Genomic DNA, 16,452 nt, shown 5'->3' with positions numbered 1-16,452 from the left:
GTGGTGCCATCCCTGGGCTGGTTGTCCTGGGTCCTGTAAGAAAGCAGGCTGAGAAAATCATGATCAGCAAGCCAGCAAGCAGCATCCCTCCATAGCCTCTGCATCAGCTCCTGCCTCCAGGTTCCTGCCCTGAATTCCTCTGATGATGAAAAGTGACTTCACTAAGTGTAAGTCAAATAGATCCTAGTTACTTTGGTCCTGGTGTTTGATCACATCGACAGTCCCTTAAGCAAAGACATGCACTTCTTTTTATTGCTATTTTTATCAATTGTTAGAAGTATTCATTTTCATGTGAATCCTAGCTCACATCCTCAGTTCCACTTTACTTCATCATTCAGAGATTACAACAATCACTGCCAGAAGAAGAGGAATACACCTTACAGGCACAGCACACTACTGATTTAATATCAGAAGCCAAAGATCCAGGAACGTCAATCCCTATACTTGAAAATCTAAGTCAGTTAGGAAGGGGGTGGGGGGCAGGACAGAAAAACCTCCACCTACAAGAGTTTACAAATGAAGAAGCAAAAGAGTTGGTGAGAGGTGTGACACCCAGAAAGCTCTATTTTAAAAGTTAAATGCATTTAATGCAATGACTTAATTCTTCTGAGCATAGGAATCATGTAGCTATCCAGGCAGACATCTTACTACCTACGTACCAGTCATTTGTTCCCAAGGAGTGTGAGTTTCAACAGAAGACAGGATGATAGAAGGAAAGAGGAAAGGAGAAAGTTAAAGAAAAAGATAAAGCCCAAAGAGGAAGGAAAGCAGTCAAGGTCCTGACTCCGGAGCTCCCCCGCCACCACCTGCACTGTTCTTATACCCATGCATACCCACGGGAAATGCAAACCTTCAGCGTGTGGGAATATGACCCAACCCCTTTACGTTTCCATGTGTTCACGTCCTTATGGTTCATTCCCACTTAGAACCAAGAGTCTGCAGGAGAAGCCGCAGGATTAGCTCAGTTTACACAGCTGCCCCATAACAGCCCCTCCCAGGGCTGAGCTTCCGAACAATACAGGATCTCGATTTCCTTTGGCTGTCTAGGTTGGCAGCAGCTGCAGATTCCATTTCTAATGCTGGCATATGAGAATGTATTTTTTAAGCTTAAGGTTGGAATTCTATGAGGCTTAAGTCATGCTTAGCTGTTGCCAGATGCATTGAAAAACCACACGGCCTTAAGTTATCGTCTCCTGCCTGAAAACAGTTGCTCTCCTCAGCGCTGCACTATCAGGTATTGGACTTTCCATCTGCCACAGGGTATGTGTAAGAAATCTGATAATTGACAGGCTTATTGCACCTGCCTGGCTTCTCATGAAGTACAGCTCAGCCTACTCAGATGGGAAACCAAGCGCCAATACAGACCACAAACACTAAACCATTTTAAGCAGCAATAACTCACAATAAAACAAACCCAACCAAAGAGATAGTTCAGATAGGGGTGGGTTTAAAAAGGTTTACAAAGGATGAATAATATTTTTGGAGTAGTTGTAGCACTGAACAAGGATCTCAGAGCTGTGCCCATGAGGGGCAAGTAGTCTATCATGGAGCTAGATTCCCGGCATGCTTTCCAAAACTGAGTGTGTTTACACACACACACACAAATATGAAGGCCAGAGGATAATCTCTATGGTTATTCCTTACGTACTACCCATCTCTTTTCAGACACTGAGTCTATCTACTAGCCTGGAATGCATCAAGTATGCTAGGCTGGCTAGCCAGGGAGCCCTAGGGATCTGTCTGTCTCTACCACTTGAGCTCTGGGATTATGGGCACATGTCACTATGCCTAGCCTTTGGTTGACGTGTTATCTTTCAGTGCAGATTCAGAAAATTGAACTCAGCTCCCCAAGGCAAGTTCTTTGTTAACCAAACTTCCTTTCTATTTCCTTTTTTAGATTTCTACACCCAACCAGTAGACTGTGAGAAACACTAAAGATATTTATTTTATGATAGGACAGTATCCAGGCCCAGTAATACTGTATAAGTTGTCAAACATTTTTATTCAATATACTTGCTCAGTGCCCTCCTTATAAAAAATTGCCTTATAAAATACCAAGTATCTTAATAGCTTTTGTTTATTTGGATCATATCTATTAAAATGAAGCATGTTAAATACTAAAGCTAACAACATGGAAATATGCTTAATAGTTTTAGAACTATTAAGTAAAAATGTTGCAGTAAGTACAACATTTTTATTTAAAAAATGTCTTCTAGGACAAAAATATGAAAAAGAGTGGAATGTTTTTACATTTTTCATATATCTTTTAAATATCTAAATAGAAATCAGGTGGATTCTCCTAGCTGCTTCTGTGCAGTCTGCTGTGAGCTGGTATTTCAGTTGAAGTACATGAAGAAAATCTGGCCTCTCATAGATATGCAATCTGGGAAAGAAGGACTCAAGTAGCCTCTTCAGGAAGTTGTGGGCTTTCTTTGATTTTTTTTGCTCCAAAAGTCAACATCTAGTACAGTTCCTTGAAGGTTAGCTGCATCGTGTATATAAAGCACATCAACCAATGAACATTGTGTGTACTGAACTTTTGTTACACTCAAGTCCACAGATCTATCTTGCACGTTGAATGAATCTTTTAGTAATGTATGCATTTCTAATGTCATATAATGCCAGATAATCTGCTATTAAGAAAAAAATCAATAAATGGGGAATATTAAATTTTGCAAACTCTCCCCGTAATTGATACACTTCATGATGGAGTATCCAAGAATTCAAACTGAAGACTGTCACTACCAATATTTTCCTAAAAGACATTGTAGAACTCTCAAGTTCAGGGTTGTGGGCAGGTCAAAGCTCCCCTCAACTTTATTGTGTGCTTAATAGCTCAAACGTTTTCATTAGCTAAACATTGTAGATGGTTTGGCTCCTAGAGACAAAGCTCAGGAATGGACTTTTTAGAAAAATATCTCACCAAATCAGAGTCTTGCATGTGCCATGTGTCTGTCTGTATTCCTTTGTCAGGCAAAAGCTTTATCCCTCTCCATCCCTGACAGGATAGCCTTTCTCTGAGGTAGCCAAGTGAGAAAAATATTCATACATATTTCATAATGTGAGAACATTTCCTCATGGGCCTCATTTTCTCTAATTACTGTTCTATGTACTATGTTCTGAGCTCACAATTTTTTCCATTATTCCTAAATCATTTTGGTTTGTTGAACTTTTGAATCGCCAAATTCATAGTCTGTCAGTTGCTGTTTCAAAGCAAAAACAAACAAACAAACAAAATCCCACAGTATTTATGGGGGGAAGGAAATATTTTGAGCTCACAATTCAAACTATCACAAGGATTTTTCTTATGACAACCACTACATGTTGGTAGGCAATAGCTAACGTTCGTATTTTCTTTGCCACTCCAAAGAAGGAATGTACAAGGAATGTCTGTAGTTGTGCTCATGAAGAAAAGTCTTAAACATTCTTGGGTTTCTTCTCAAGCTATGCTATGATTACATAGCAGTGGAGTTTGCTGCCATCACTAGTGGTGTGGTACCCCTGACTTGAGCCATACTTAGGCACCAACAGTTAAACTCAAGATTTCATTTTTCCTCCTTGCAAATATCATTACAATGAAAAAATGACAGTGCTATTTATATTAGTGTTATTATGAAAATAGTTTTGACACTTAAGTCATCAAGTATGTGTTGGAGCCTGAAAAGATCTCCAAGCTGTACTCTTACTCAACCTCCTTCTAGCAATATGGAGTTGATTCTAAAGCTTACAGAGACATTCACTTGATAAAATATCACTACATGTGATATAACCCAAAAGAACAGACTTGGGCTCTTTTTTTCATGGGGACAAATAAGTGAAAGACACAGTAGACAACCACGAAGCACAGAAATAAGATTGCGTACAGGAATTCTACAACAGAAGACAGTTTAGAAGCACCAGGAAGATTGATGACCTTGGACACACAGAGTGAAGAATAGAAAGGAAGGATGAGGTCTTGAGAGAAACTTCCCGTAGAACTGCATGTGAAGGATGTCTCACTTGCTACCAGGGCAAGAGGTAAGGAATACAAACCAGGAAGCCTTTTCACAGGCTGGGGATGTAGCTCTGTGGCAGGGCTCTTGTTTGCTTGAACAGCTCCTGGGATCCCTTCCAAATACCTAAACAAAAGCTTTTCTGTGTCCCCATTCGCTGTCTTCTCTCAGCACATGCGCACACACTTTAAGCCAATGAAAAAACCTTCTTCAAAGGTTTTTGCAGTGAACACTATTTGGCCTACTTTGAGTCCAATCTTTCTATCACTCTGTATTACCTCCTCATGGTAGGACATGTGAATTGCACTGAAAGCCTTTACCTGTGACATTTGGAAGCACATTTTCAAAACCAGTATTGGGTGGACTTCAGGACTACATGAGTTTTATCTACCTAGAAAGAATCTGTTTCTTCAACAGACAGATATTTCATCTCTACCTAGACACAGGATTTTGAACATATATATTGTTTCTATATATCTTTCATGTAAATTCTTAACTAGGAAATGAGGCAATAATTTCCAAAGTAAGTCTTTTCTTTGTTCATGACACAATTCTGAAGTATGTTTATGACTGTCATGTCTGGGGCTTCTTCCTTTGCTTCCTGATTCTGAGCAGCCAAATTTCCTGCTTAAGATGATATTTGAGCATTGGAAATTGCAGTACATTAGACAGGAGAGACTCGAGCACTCAGCCCAGAGGCCCATTATACTAGAGAACAAAATCAATCCATAGGGAATCTGTCCTCATCCAGTTAACAGAGTCAGGATGAGAGCTCTTCAATCTTAAAGGACCCGAACGCCATTGTTATCTTTGCCAAAAAGTTGAAAAATCTCAGTCTTATTTCTGACCCCTACTGTGCATTTCATTAACTTAGATATTCAGCATGATTCTCTTTGAAAAAAGGAATTGTCCCTCAATTAAGAAAATCAGCCATTCAGGTCTTAGAGTATTTCTCCTCAGGAAATGCTCAGATGATATCAAGAGTCCTTAGAAAATGAGAATTTCAAGTAGAATCTTTGAATGCCTACAAAAGCAGAGCAGAGATAGAACAGTTGGACAACTATAGAGAAGTATTGTGGAATCATATCCATTAACGTTGAGGCAGAAAAGGAATGAGAAAATGGAACCTCAAGTAAGGGCATGGGAGCCCTATAAGTAATGACAAAAGGAAAACCAGCAGAAAGAGTGATAAGGGCTTACAGAGGATTCTTGGATCAAAACATCTGAAAAGGATGAGGCATCTACTTTGGTTAAATGTCAGGCCAGGTGACTAAACCAAGAAGCCTGGTACTTTAGGTAAAAAGGCAGTGTACCTCTCTAGTTCTAGAGGTGCTAAAGTTCGTAGATATAAATAAAAAGAAATTCCCAACCTAAGTTCCCTCAAGAAACATGAAAAAGGGCAGGCAGTGTCCATCTCCATAAACCATGATGTCGTCATCATTTGGAACTGGCATGTTAGCTCCTCCTCCTCACCACACTGGACCTACAGTAGGCATCCAAAACACACACGCAAGTCCAGTAGACAAGGTGGTTCTTGGTTATTAGCTTCTATGTGTTTTTTGTTTGTTTGTTTGTTTTGTTTTTTTCATGCTGGCTGATGCTACCAAGTGAAAGCCTACTAGGCAGAAACAAACACAAACTCTTGCACATCCATGGTTTTCCTTGCATGCATGACAAAACATCCTGTGATTTCTGCTAGCCACGAATAAGACAACAGTAAATGCCACAGACTTTTCAGTGCTCTCTCCCTCAGACCCCCAGCCTTGTTTCTAGAAAGTACAATCACACATGTGGGCTTCCGTGACTGGGAATGTCTTTGAACTCTTCTGCTTCTGGCCAGGTGGCTATGGTTGTAAAGTCTATTGTAAGGGACTTCCTCTTTCGAGCAATCCTACCCAAGTATTTAATAAATCTTCTTTCACCATGTTGCGATGTCATATTTTTCTATATTCCTTGAATAGCCTCCAAATCCTCACACTTGCCGCACCCCATAGACATGTTTCAACAGTCCACCAAATTTATCTATGTAAAATTTGCAAGCTTGCCATCCCTTATTCAGATCCATTCACATCATAATTTCCATCATTGCTCATCTGGTAGTCCCTATACTCACTTAACCTTGTATTTCCTTCTTCATTAACCTTGATCCTCATTGTAAACCCTCTACATTGAATGTGTGATCTTTTGGTCACCCAAATCTGATGAATACTCATTCCAACACATCTACAGTATGTTCTCTTTCCCATCTCTTCATCCACAGACTTCTAATTCCAAATTCTTGTTTTGATGTCACATACCAAACCAGTCCATGCCTTTATAACTTGGTAAATTTCAAAACCATTTTGCTCATTACTCATTCGCTGATAACCCCTTTTTGCATCTCAACTCAGTAAGACTTTCAGAAAAGGCTTTTGTAAGCCAACAAATGTGGGAGAGAAAAATGATCTTTTCCTTCTATCTATTTTCAATTCACTCTCTGAGGATCCTATAACAAGCAACAGGTTAACAATGCAAAATTATAGTTTTATTCATATGTTTTACATGGCATAGGAGACTTTTGCCCTTCTATGGGGCTGAAGACATAAATAGTCAAACTTGTGTTTTTAATAGAGAATTGATGAAGAATAAAGAGTCCCAGTCAGGGCTGGTGGGAGGAGTCAGCTGGTGAGTGAGTTTGCTGCCCGACTTGACATCCTGAGTTCCAGAATCATCTCTGGAAGGGATTACCACCCTCACCCCGCTACCCACAAACACAGTAGCATTCGGACTCACTCACACATATAAACAAACAAACAAGTAAACAAATATAAAGAACTGTTTAAAAATTGCATAACCAAAGGGTAATAAATTAGACTCATTGCTCTGATTCTGCTCTGTGTCCTTGGTGAAAAAAAGGATGTAGGTTTCTTCTGTGTCTAGGCAGGGGAATGTCTCATATGAAGGTACCACTTTGGGGAAGAGCACCTTCCCCTGAAAACTGTTTCTCGAATTTCACCAGTTTTGTGCCACAGTCTGTGGGACTGTATCCTGACCATGTCATCAGACATGGGCCAATCACTCCTCACAGGTGTCCTTAGCATCCAATGCAGGATGAAATGGAGGCATGTACTTCCATGATACTGACATTCTGTCAGTGTGGCTTTTTCCCCTCTGTGACAGCTCCCCATGCAAGGGCCACAGCTAAGTGAGCAGTGCACCTGTGGCCCAGGCAGTGTGTTCAGTACACTGCTCTTGAGCTGCTGCTAAACAACCACTACATAGGAATGGAAAGTTTTCCATGCCTTCACCAAAATTCCAGGAGCCTTCCAATCACTGTTTTCTCAAGTGTGCTGTGCTTTGTAAAGAACAAATTCAAAGAAATTCCCTGGTTATGTAAAAAAAAAAATGAAACAAAAGAATAAAGAATAAAGCAAAACCAACGCCATTTTATTTCCATGGTAAAAGAAACTCCTTCCACAGTAACTCATTCACAAAAGAACACACATGGAATGCAGTCACTGATAAGTGGATATTAGCCCAGAAGCTCTGAATGCTGAACACAAGTCACATATCAAATCATTCCCAAGAAGGAAGGAGAGGTCCCTGGTCCTGGAAAGGCTTGATGCAGCAATGTAGGGGATTACCAGGACAGAGAAATGGGAGGGGGTTGATTGGGGAATGGGTAGAGGGAAGAGGGCTTATAGGACTTATGGGGAGGGGGCAACTGGGAAAGGGAAAATCATTTGGAATGTAAACAAAGAATATAGAAAATAATAATAATAAAAAAGAAACTCCTTCCACACCCACTGGCACAAATGTGCAATAAACACCCACTCCAATATCAAATCGCCTATTAAACTATCTTTTATTAAATTACTACCACTATAAGTCCATTGATACAAATTTTTCTGCCTGCTTTACATTTTTAATCTCTATTTTCTGACTCCAAATGGGCTAGTTAACAAAACCCATTGAATTGATAATTAACATCCTCTATTGTTTAATTGCAAGTAATAAATTCAGCAGTCTAGGATTTATTGCCCCAAATGCATTAGAATAAATCATCTAGCTGAAGGCTGGTCTCTCTTTTTAAAATTGTAAAAATAATCTGTGCTTCAGCACAGTGCTCTTTGTTGTACTTAGAGATGCTTTCTCTGAGTTGCTAAGATAATAAATGAATGTATCTAAAAATAAGTGGCTTTCAAGTAACCTGTTAACTGTTAACAAGCAAATCTTTATATCTCACTAGCTTTAGCTGTGGATTAGGATTCCACAGCCTGATTTTCTTACACACAGGCCATAATTTTCTAGTGAATTAGATTCCAAGAGCATCAACTGGTTGACCTGTCTGTCTTAGTCCTCTCTCCTGGTGTAGAATGTAGGCAAGTCTAGGAAATGTCAAGGACCACCAAACCCTGCAAAACACACAAGAGAGAAACCGAGCTGTGAGAAGAGCAGGTAGAGAGTTTGTCCAAAGCAAACCACTTTGACACTAAGGTCCATACTAGTGTCCACAGCACAGACACTTAGAGGTTGTGCATGCCCAGGGTTGTAGTTTTCTCTGTTCCTTGACCTACTCTCATGACCTTAGCATTTAATTGGGTTCTTCTCCTTCCTTTATTTTGTTTCCTGGTTGCAGACATTTGCTTTGTGTAAGCAGTTGTCCTCCTAGCGTTGCTCTATGGGAGGAAGGAGACTACCACACAGAGCTAGCAAGAACTAAGTAAATCAACGTCTGTGATGACTCACTTGTCCGTAAAGGGAATGAACCAGAGCTTCACAGAGTAGGTAGATCAAACGCATTACAAAAGAAATAAGACAAGAGCTTAGGGGAGTAGTGCTTCCCAAGTAGAGGAGAAAGTATGGAAAAACGGGTGGGGGTGGGATTAGGGAAGATGATCTGTCTGGAGGATGGGTAATTTGATTTGGATGCAACATTACATACAAAACAATGGTACGATATGTGAAAATGGGAATGAAACCCAAGATCAGATCCCTGAGGTTGAGTTAGACACCACTCTAGTTTGCACAGAAATGCAAGGGAGCCTGAAAGAGGTTCAATACTACACCAAGGTAAGTGGTCACCCTACAGCAAAAGATATGCTCCAAGAAGATCTGTCGTTCTCTGCAGGTAAGAGAGAAACAGAAGAGTTTCACTATGTACAACACTGGATAATTTCCTTCTATCACAAACTATGTACTGCACCATCTTTTTAAAACAGGGTTTCCAGCTCATTTCAGAGTACTGAAATCATGTTAATTCATGAAATCGGGTTAATCAGATTCAGTCTCTGCTGTTCTAGTGACTCCTTGGCCAAGAGAAAGGAGGGGGATTGTGCTTGAGGTAAAAGAAGAGTGAACTCCTAGAGTGCTTGATATGAGTTCCTCACACAAGGCAAGAAGAGTCATATTACTTTATAAAGCAATCACTGTAAGTTAAAGTTTTGAGTTATTTTATTTTTACTTTTTAAAAATTTTACAAACTTTATTATGAAAAGAAACACCCTTGAAAATAACTAAAAGCATCACACACAAAAATGGTTATGAATAAATTAGAAGCATTGCAGCAGATGCTAATAGAAAATACGGTTTCATGGTGTTACTATTGAAGAGGCAACCACATGCACATGATGTATTATTGTTTGTGGAGGTTATAGGGAGAAATCATTATCATTTCTACAATTAATACATTGTATATTCTAAATTTGTTTCTAGTTTTCTTCTTTCTCAATCAATTATTTTCTTGCTGTGATACTTCTGAGTCGTGACATTTACAGAAGATATCAAGGTGAGAAGAAATGGCTGATGACCATTGATGAGCCAGCTCTACCTTAAGAGCTACCACTATCCAGTGTTCACTATCTGGGCATACATGAGATATATACCCCACTCATAGAGAGAGCCATGAAAGTCTCCCACAGAATTCCCAACTCAGTCACGTCTACTTGTTTAAACCGACCAACAGCAGAAAGGAGAAAACACAAGCTTAACCTACATTTGTAACTATTCCAGTATCTCCACAAAATTAGAAAGTCCATCCTGCCCTGCCATACACACAGGAGCAGAACAGGCTCTTGCAGATTATGTCAGCACAAATGCTGAGTGACACTCTAGGCTTTGGGTATTGGCCATTTGTCCAATCAGCACAATCTTTAAACCTTTTTTAGAAAGCAAATGGCTATCTGAAAAGCTTCTACAAATTCCCCAGCCTGAGACCTGGCACCGCATGCTGTGTTTGAATGGCTAACTCCATGGTATGAGACAGCATTCAGGACCAATTTACCCCGTTCTTAAAAAGGCATAAACCTGCCTGATACTACATGCATTTTTTTAATTCAAAAACTTTAATTTAGTTACAGACATTTTCAACCATCTGTCTCTCTGAGTGAACATAGGCTTGTATATATTCAATTTGAAAGAGAACAAGTTTTGGCAGAAAGAATTGTAAAGTGGTGGAAAAATTGCTCCTTTGCATATTTTGTCACTCCTTGACATGATACATTCTCTCTCCTTTCCTCCAGTAGGCTGCCCGATGCCAGGGCACTCCTTGATTTAATATCAATTCAATTAGATATTTCCCAACCAATCCCAGTGTTACAAACTATCAGAATAGATGCACAGATGTAATGTCTTCAGTTTGAGTAACAGATAATGATATTAAGGAACTCTGAAAGAATTTGGAAGTAGTGAGTAGTCACTTATTGTCCTTTCTTGAAACCAAACAAACAGGAGACTGGGTTTCTCCCAGCAAGTCAAAAGTTGGCAAATTATGCTTGAGACTTAATGTATAATTTAGACTTACAATTTTTTGTGTGTTTATTCATTGCCATGATATTAGATGACTTGGACTATATAAAAATAATCTAGAATTTCAAGGCTAAAATCCATACCTTTTGTGTGTATATTAATTGCTAGCTCAGACCACATCCATCTCCATAGTTTCAATATGACACATCACCACATATAAAATGTGAATGTTCAAGAAAAAACATTTCCTAGTCATATATGACTATGGATCCACAGTAGGTATACACACAGTTATTAACTCCAATTTTATCTGGGAGATCAGAACTTACTTCTCACCTCAGATTCAGTCTCTGCTATTCTAGTGACTCCTTGGCCAAGAGAAAGGAGGGGGATTGTGCTTGAGGTAAAAGAAGAGTGAACTCCTAGAGTGTTTGATATAAGTTCCTCACACAGGGCAAGAAGAGTCATATTACTTTATAAAGCAATCACTGTAAGTTAAAGATTTGAGTTATTTTATTTTTACTTTTGAAAATTTTTTTACAAACTTTATTATGAAAAGAAACACCCTTGAAAATAATTAAAAGTATCGCACACAAAAAATGAACTGGACTCAAATTGTTGTTGAACTTCTATACAGTGTAGACATTCCAAATACAAACTGAGGAAATGTCCGGTTAAATTTATACAGTCAGAATCCAATCTATTTTACTTATTTACTGCCAAAACCAAAAGTTCCATAAGGAATTAGAGCTGGGAAAGCAGTCATCTTTATTCATTCTTTCATAGCTCATGTCCATCACCTGCATTCATTTCCTCCCCATCCCCTTAAAGTTAGCGTTTTTGCTTCTGTTTCCTTCATATCATACATATATACATATAACATACATACACATATTATTAGCTAGATTCTTCATATGATAGAGAATCATGTGGTTTAAAATATAAAAATTTAAGCAACTCTTAAATACCTTTAAATCAATGCCCGTCCCCTTTTTTTGGAAAAGACTTAGACGCTCACATGGTTACATCCATATTGCTAAATTTGTCTTCATGTTATGTTAATTTATGTCTTTATGTTAATTAAGCGGATGACAACTTACTAAGGCCCTACCAAAGAAAAGTGGTGCTCCAAGTATGCCGTGGGACTTTACACAAACGTTCGAAATAGAGCCTGTCTCAGAAAGTTGTAATATGGTTGGGTTGGAAACCTCAGGCAACACAGCAGGGGGAAGTGTGGTAAATGCGTGAGATGGGACAGCACGGTGCAGACAGCATGCTGCAGTTGGAACACACAGTGGGCTCCATGAAGGGAGAGCTGCAGCAGCCAGACACTGACGTGTGTGTGTGTGTGTGTGTGTGTGTGTGTGTGTGTGTGTGTGCTTAGGGTGGGGACTGGGAGACGGGATGGAGAGCCGTAGGAGTCAGACACAGAAGCGGGGCTGTGTCTTCAGGAAAGCACGGTTCAATGAGACTGCAGCATATGGTAGAATGGTGGTGTCGGGCGAGAGAGTCAATGAGCAACAAGTTATATCTCAGGCTATAAGGGACCTAGGGGATTATTATTGCTTTCTGATCCTGTTGCAATGCAGAAGAAAAATATGTATTTTTTTTAAATAATGACCTTAAAAAATTCAGGCATTTACTCATTAAATCAATGCTAACAAATTCAGTGTGTTAACCAATGCCAACAACTCAAATTAACACTTCCTTACATATCACACCTTTGCTTTATAGCAGAAAAATGTGAGAAATTAAGTTTCAAAGCAGATACCCTGGCATGTCTAATATACATTCTTTGCATACTATAAGATTTCAGGGTGTGAACTCTATCTCCCAACTCATTTCATTTTTTTGTTTGTTTGTTTGTTTGTTTGTTTGTTTCTAAAACTAGAAACAGTATAGTTGGGGGTAGGGAGTAGAGGCTTATGCCTTAGAGATAATATAGCTGTTTGGAGATAATATAGCTGTTTGGCGTCTGCTTTTTGTTTTGTTTTTGTTTTTTTATTGTTTTTGTTTGTTTTTCTATGTAGCCTTGGCGGTCCTGGAACAAACCCTGTAGACTGGCCTCAAACTCAGAGATCTGCCTGATTCCTTAAGATTTTAGGTGTGTACCACCACTGCCTCTCTCTCTCTCTCTCTCTCTCTCTCTCTCTCTCTCTCTCTCTCTCTCTCTTTCTCTCTCTCTCTCTCTCTTTTTAAGATTTGGCTATTATAAATAGGGCTGCAATGAACATAGTGGAGCATGTGTCCTTATTACATGGGGTAGGGGGGAATCCTCTGGGTATATGGCCAGGAGTGGTACAACCAGGTCCTCCAGTAGTATCATGCAGAGTTTTCTGAGGAATGGTCAAACTGATATCCAGAGTGGTTGTACCAGCTTGCAATCCCACCAGCAGTGGAGGAGTGTTCCTCTTTTTCCACATCCTCGCCAGCACCTGCTATCTCCTGAGTTTTTGATCTTAGCCATTCTGACTGGTGTGAGGTGAAATCTCAGGGTTGTTTTGATTTGCATTTCCCTGATGACTAAGGATGCTGAGTATTTCTTTAGGAGCTTCTCAGCCATTTGATATTCCTCAAGTGAAAATTTTTTGTTTAGCTCTGTACCCCATTTTTAATAGGGTTATTTGGTTCTTTGGAGTCTAACTTCTGTACTCAGTACAGTACAGTACAGTACAGTATGGAATACTCAGCTATTAAAAACAATTCATGAAATTCTTAGACAAATGGATGGAATTAGAAAATATCATCCCAACAAGAGAACACAAAGACTATGCACTCACTGATAAGTGGATATTAGCCCAAAAGCTTGGAATACTCAAGACACAATTCACATTTCAAATGATGCTCAAGAAGAAGGAAGAACAATGTACAGATACTCTGGTCCTTCTTAGAAGGGGGAACAAAATTCCCATAGAAGGAGGTACAGAGACAAGGAGATACAAAATGTGTAGCAGAGTCCAAAGGAAGAACCATCCAGAGACTACCCTACCTAGTGATCCATCCCATATACAGTTGCAAAACCTAGACACTATTATTAATGCCCACAAGAACTTGCTAACCGAAGCCGGATATAGCTGTCACCTGGGAGGCTCTGCTAGTGCATGACAAATACAGAGGGGGACGCTCTCAGCCAGTCATTGATCTGAGCACAGGGTTCACAATGGGGGATCTAGAGAAAGGACCCAAGGAGCTGAAGGAGTTTGAAGCACCATAGGAGGAACAACAGTATGAGCTACCCAGTACCCCCAGAGCTCCCAGGGACAAAAGCATCAGCCAGAGAGCACACATGGAGTTTCCCCTGGCTCCAGACACATAGGCAGCCGAGGATGGCCTTGTTAGACATCAAAGGGAGGAGAGGCCCTTGGGCCTGGAAAGGCTTGATGCTGCAGTGGGGGGAATGCTGGGACAGGGACGAGGGACAGGGTTGATTGGAAAACAGAGGGAGAGGAGATGGGTTATGATACTTTCGGGGAGGAGGGAACCAGGAAAGGGGACAATGTTTGAAATGTAAATGAAGAATATATGTAATAAAAAAGTAAAAATAAAAGATTTGTTTGTTACTTTAAAAATTAGGCATGTGTATGTATGAGGTATGAGCATTTGATTTAGAGTGCCCATGGAGACTAGATGTATCAGATCCCCTGGAACTGGAGTTATAAGCAGTTGTGAGCATGGGTGCTGCGAATTGAACTGGGGTTCCTTGAAAGAGCAGCAAGTGTTCTTATCCACTAAACCACCTCTCCAAACCCTCTAATTTTCAGTGTAGCTTAAGGAGAACTGAGGCCCTTAACCTCCTGAGTACTGGGCTACAGGCATGTGTCACCACATCTAGGTTTCTGTTTGGATTAATGATGGCTACAAACTGTCATTACAAGCTTTTATCAGCTACATCTGATACTTTGATGCCATTCTCATGGCTAATTGGAATTTATTGAATGCTTATTGAAGAAACAGAGGAAATGGAGAGAGAGAGAGAGAGAGAGAGAAAGAGAGAGAGAGAGAGAGAGAATGACAGAGTGAGAGAGAATGACAGAGAATGAGAGAGTGAGAAAGAGAGAGAAAGGATGGATGGATGGATGGATGGATGGATGGATGGATGGATGGATGAATATTGCAATCTCAACAATTAGAAGGGAAAGGAAGTTGACACAGACCACTGCATTTAGTGCTTCAGTTTGGCACCAGGTCCCATGTTTGGGTTGGCTCCAAGTTCACAGCAGGGCCTGACCAGAGCAGGGTGACTAGTATATAGAATTATAGATTCTTATGTTTGGAGAAAAGTCATGTAGCCATTACCAAATACTGGTCTGACCTCTCATCCACAAGTCCTCACTGGAGGGGACACCTGAAACGCTCTAGAATTAGACACTTTCTCCTTGTAGACAGACCAGCCCACCTCTTAAATAAGTCAAGACAAAGGATCTCCAGGTTGTTGATTCTAAGTCACAATTGATAAGCATCCTCACACCTATTTGCCAAGATAAACTCCCTAGATGTAGCCATTTGCTAATGTGCAGCCTGCAAACTTAGTTGCTGTTCCCCTCTGCCATTTTGCATTGAAGAATTGGGTTGAGGTTGGTGGCAATGACATACGCCTATAATCCTGCCTCTGAGGAGGTAGCAAGAGGATCAGAAGTCCAAAGGCAACTGAAGCAACATGAAATTCTGTGTCAAAGAAAATCAGAAAAACAAGACAAGAAAATAACCTCTCCTCTAGCAATGGGCAAAGAGACACCTTCTTGGTAGTGTTGTTCACCTATCAGATAGAGGCAGAACAGGTAGCAATCCTTTGTTTATCCTATCTTGATGCCTGGCTTGCTGACCAAGCTGTTTTATGTCTAATACACATAAAAACCAAATCCAGGCAGCACAGCATGGGGGGTAGAAGACAGACGGAGTCATGCGTTCAGCCTTACCACATGGTGTAGGTGGGGAAAGACACCCATAGATCTGTCCTCCATCTACAGCACGGGAAGACCATAGACATACAGAGCCCTGCCTACCGCCATGTAGTTCTGCATGGAAAGAGGAAGACAGAAAGAGACCTGCAGACCAATATGTCACCCACAGACCTGCCCTCTGCCCCACAACAGGTTCTCAGATGTCAACTGTTGTCTGTGATGCTGATTAATTTATAAGTCCACACTATAAGCATGTGGACTTTCCAACTTTCTAGAACCCACAAGCAGAATGTCTCCATGATTTAACAATGAAATTGTACCATGCTTTATTTTAATTTAACACAATCTCAACAGACCAGAGTGACTAGGCTAGAATAGTTGTCATATTGACACTCTTGTGATCTCTGAACTATGGTCAACTTACGAGTCCAAGGAGTGTTGAGTGAATGTCTCATCATTCTAGCGTATCGACCTTGAGCCGGGAACTTCTTGGGCACAGATTGAACATAGACTCTACAACATGATCCTGCATCAGGAGGTCTAGAATTCAGACTAGGAATGTAACTCAGTTGGTAGAGTGATTGTTCAACATGTCCAGAATGATATCAAATTGGATGTGGTGATGAACTTAAGAAATAGAGGCAGGAGGTTAACAAGTTCATGGTCATCCTCATCTACATTTTGAGTTGGAGACCATCTAAGGATACTTAAGCCTCCTCTGCCCAAAAAATTCAATGTCAAGAATTACTAAGCTGATGTTAGTTGAGTCCCAAATGCCCAATGTGACAATTCCTTCATCCCTGAGAGTCAATGTTTATGTTGAACATACCAAA

General features: G+C 40.2%; 1 protein-coding gene and 1 non-coding gene across 4 annotated transcripts in view; one reads left to right on the top strand and one right to left on the bottom strand.

Annotated features, from left to right (window-relative positions):
* The window catches only part of Dync1i1 (dynein cytoplasmic 1 intermediate chain 1), a 305,396-nt gene that overhangs the window by 273,946 nt on the left and 14,998 nt on the right, over positions 1-16,452 (bottom strand). The gene's annotated exons all lie outside the window — the stretch shown is intronic.
* Positions 15,427-15,569, top strand: LOC127679531 (small nucleolar RNA SNORA48). Its single transcript, XR_007976831.1, has one exon. It is a non-coding gene; the product is annotated as a small nucleolar RNA SNORA48 (small nucleolar RNA).

Source organism: Apodemus sylvaticus, chromosome 2 (assembly GCF_947179515.1).
Source record: "Apodemus sylvaticus chromosome 2, mApoSyl1.1, whole genome shotgun sequence".
In the NCBI taxonomy this organism is placed as follows: Eukaryota; Metazoa; Chordata; class Mammalia; order Rodentia; family Muridae; genus Apodemus; species Apodemus sylvaticus.
Note: the sequence above shows the minus strand (reverse complement) of the source record. Positions and strands in the feature narration are given on the sequence as shown.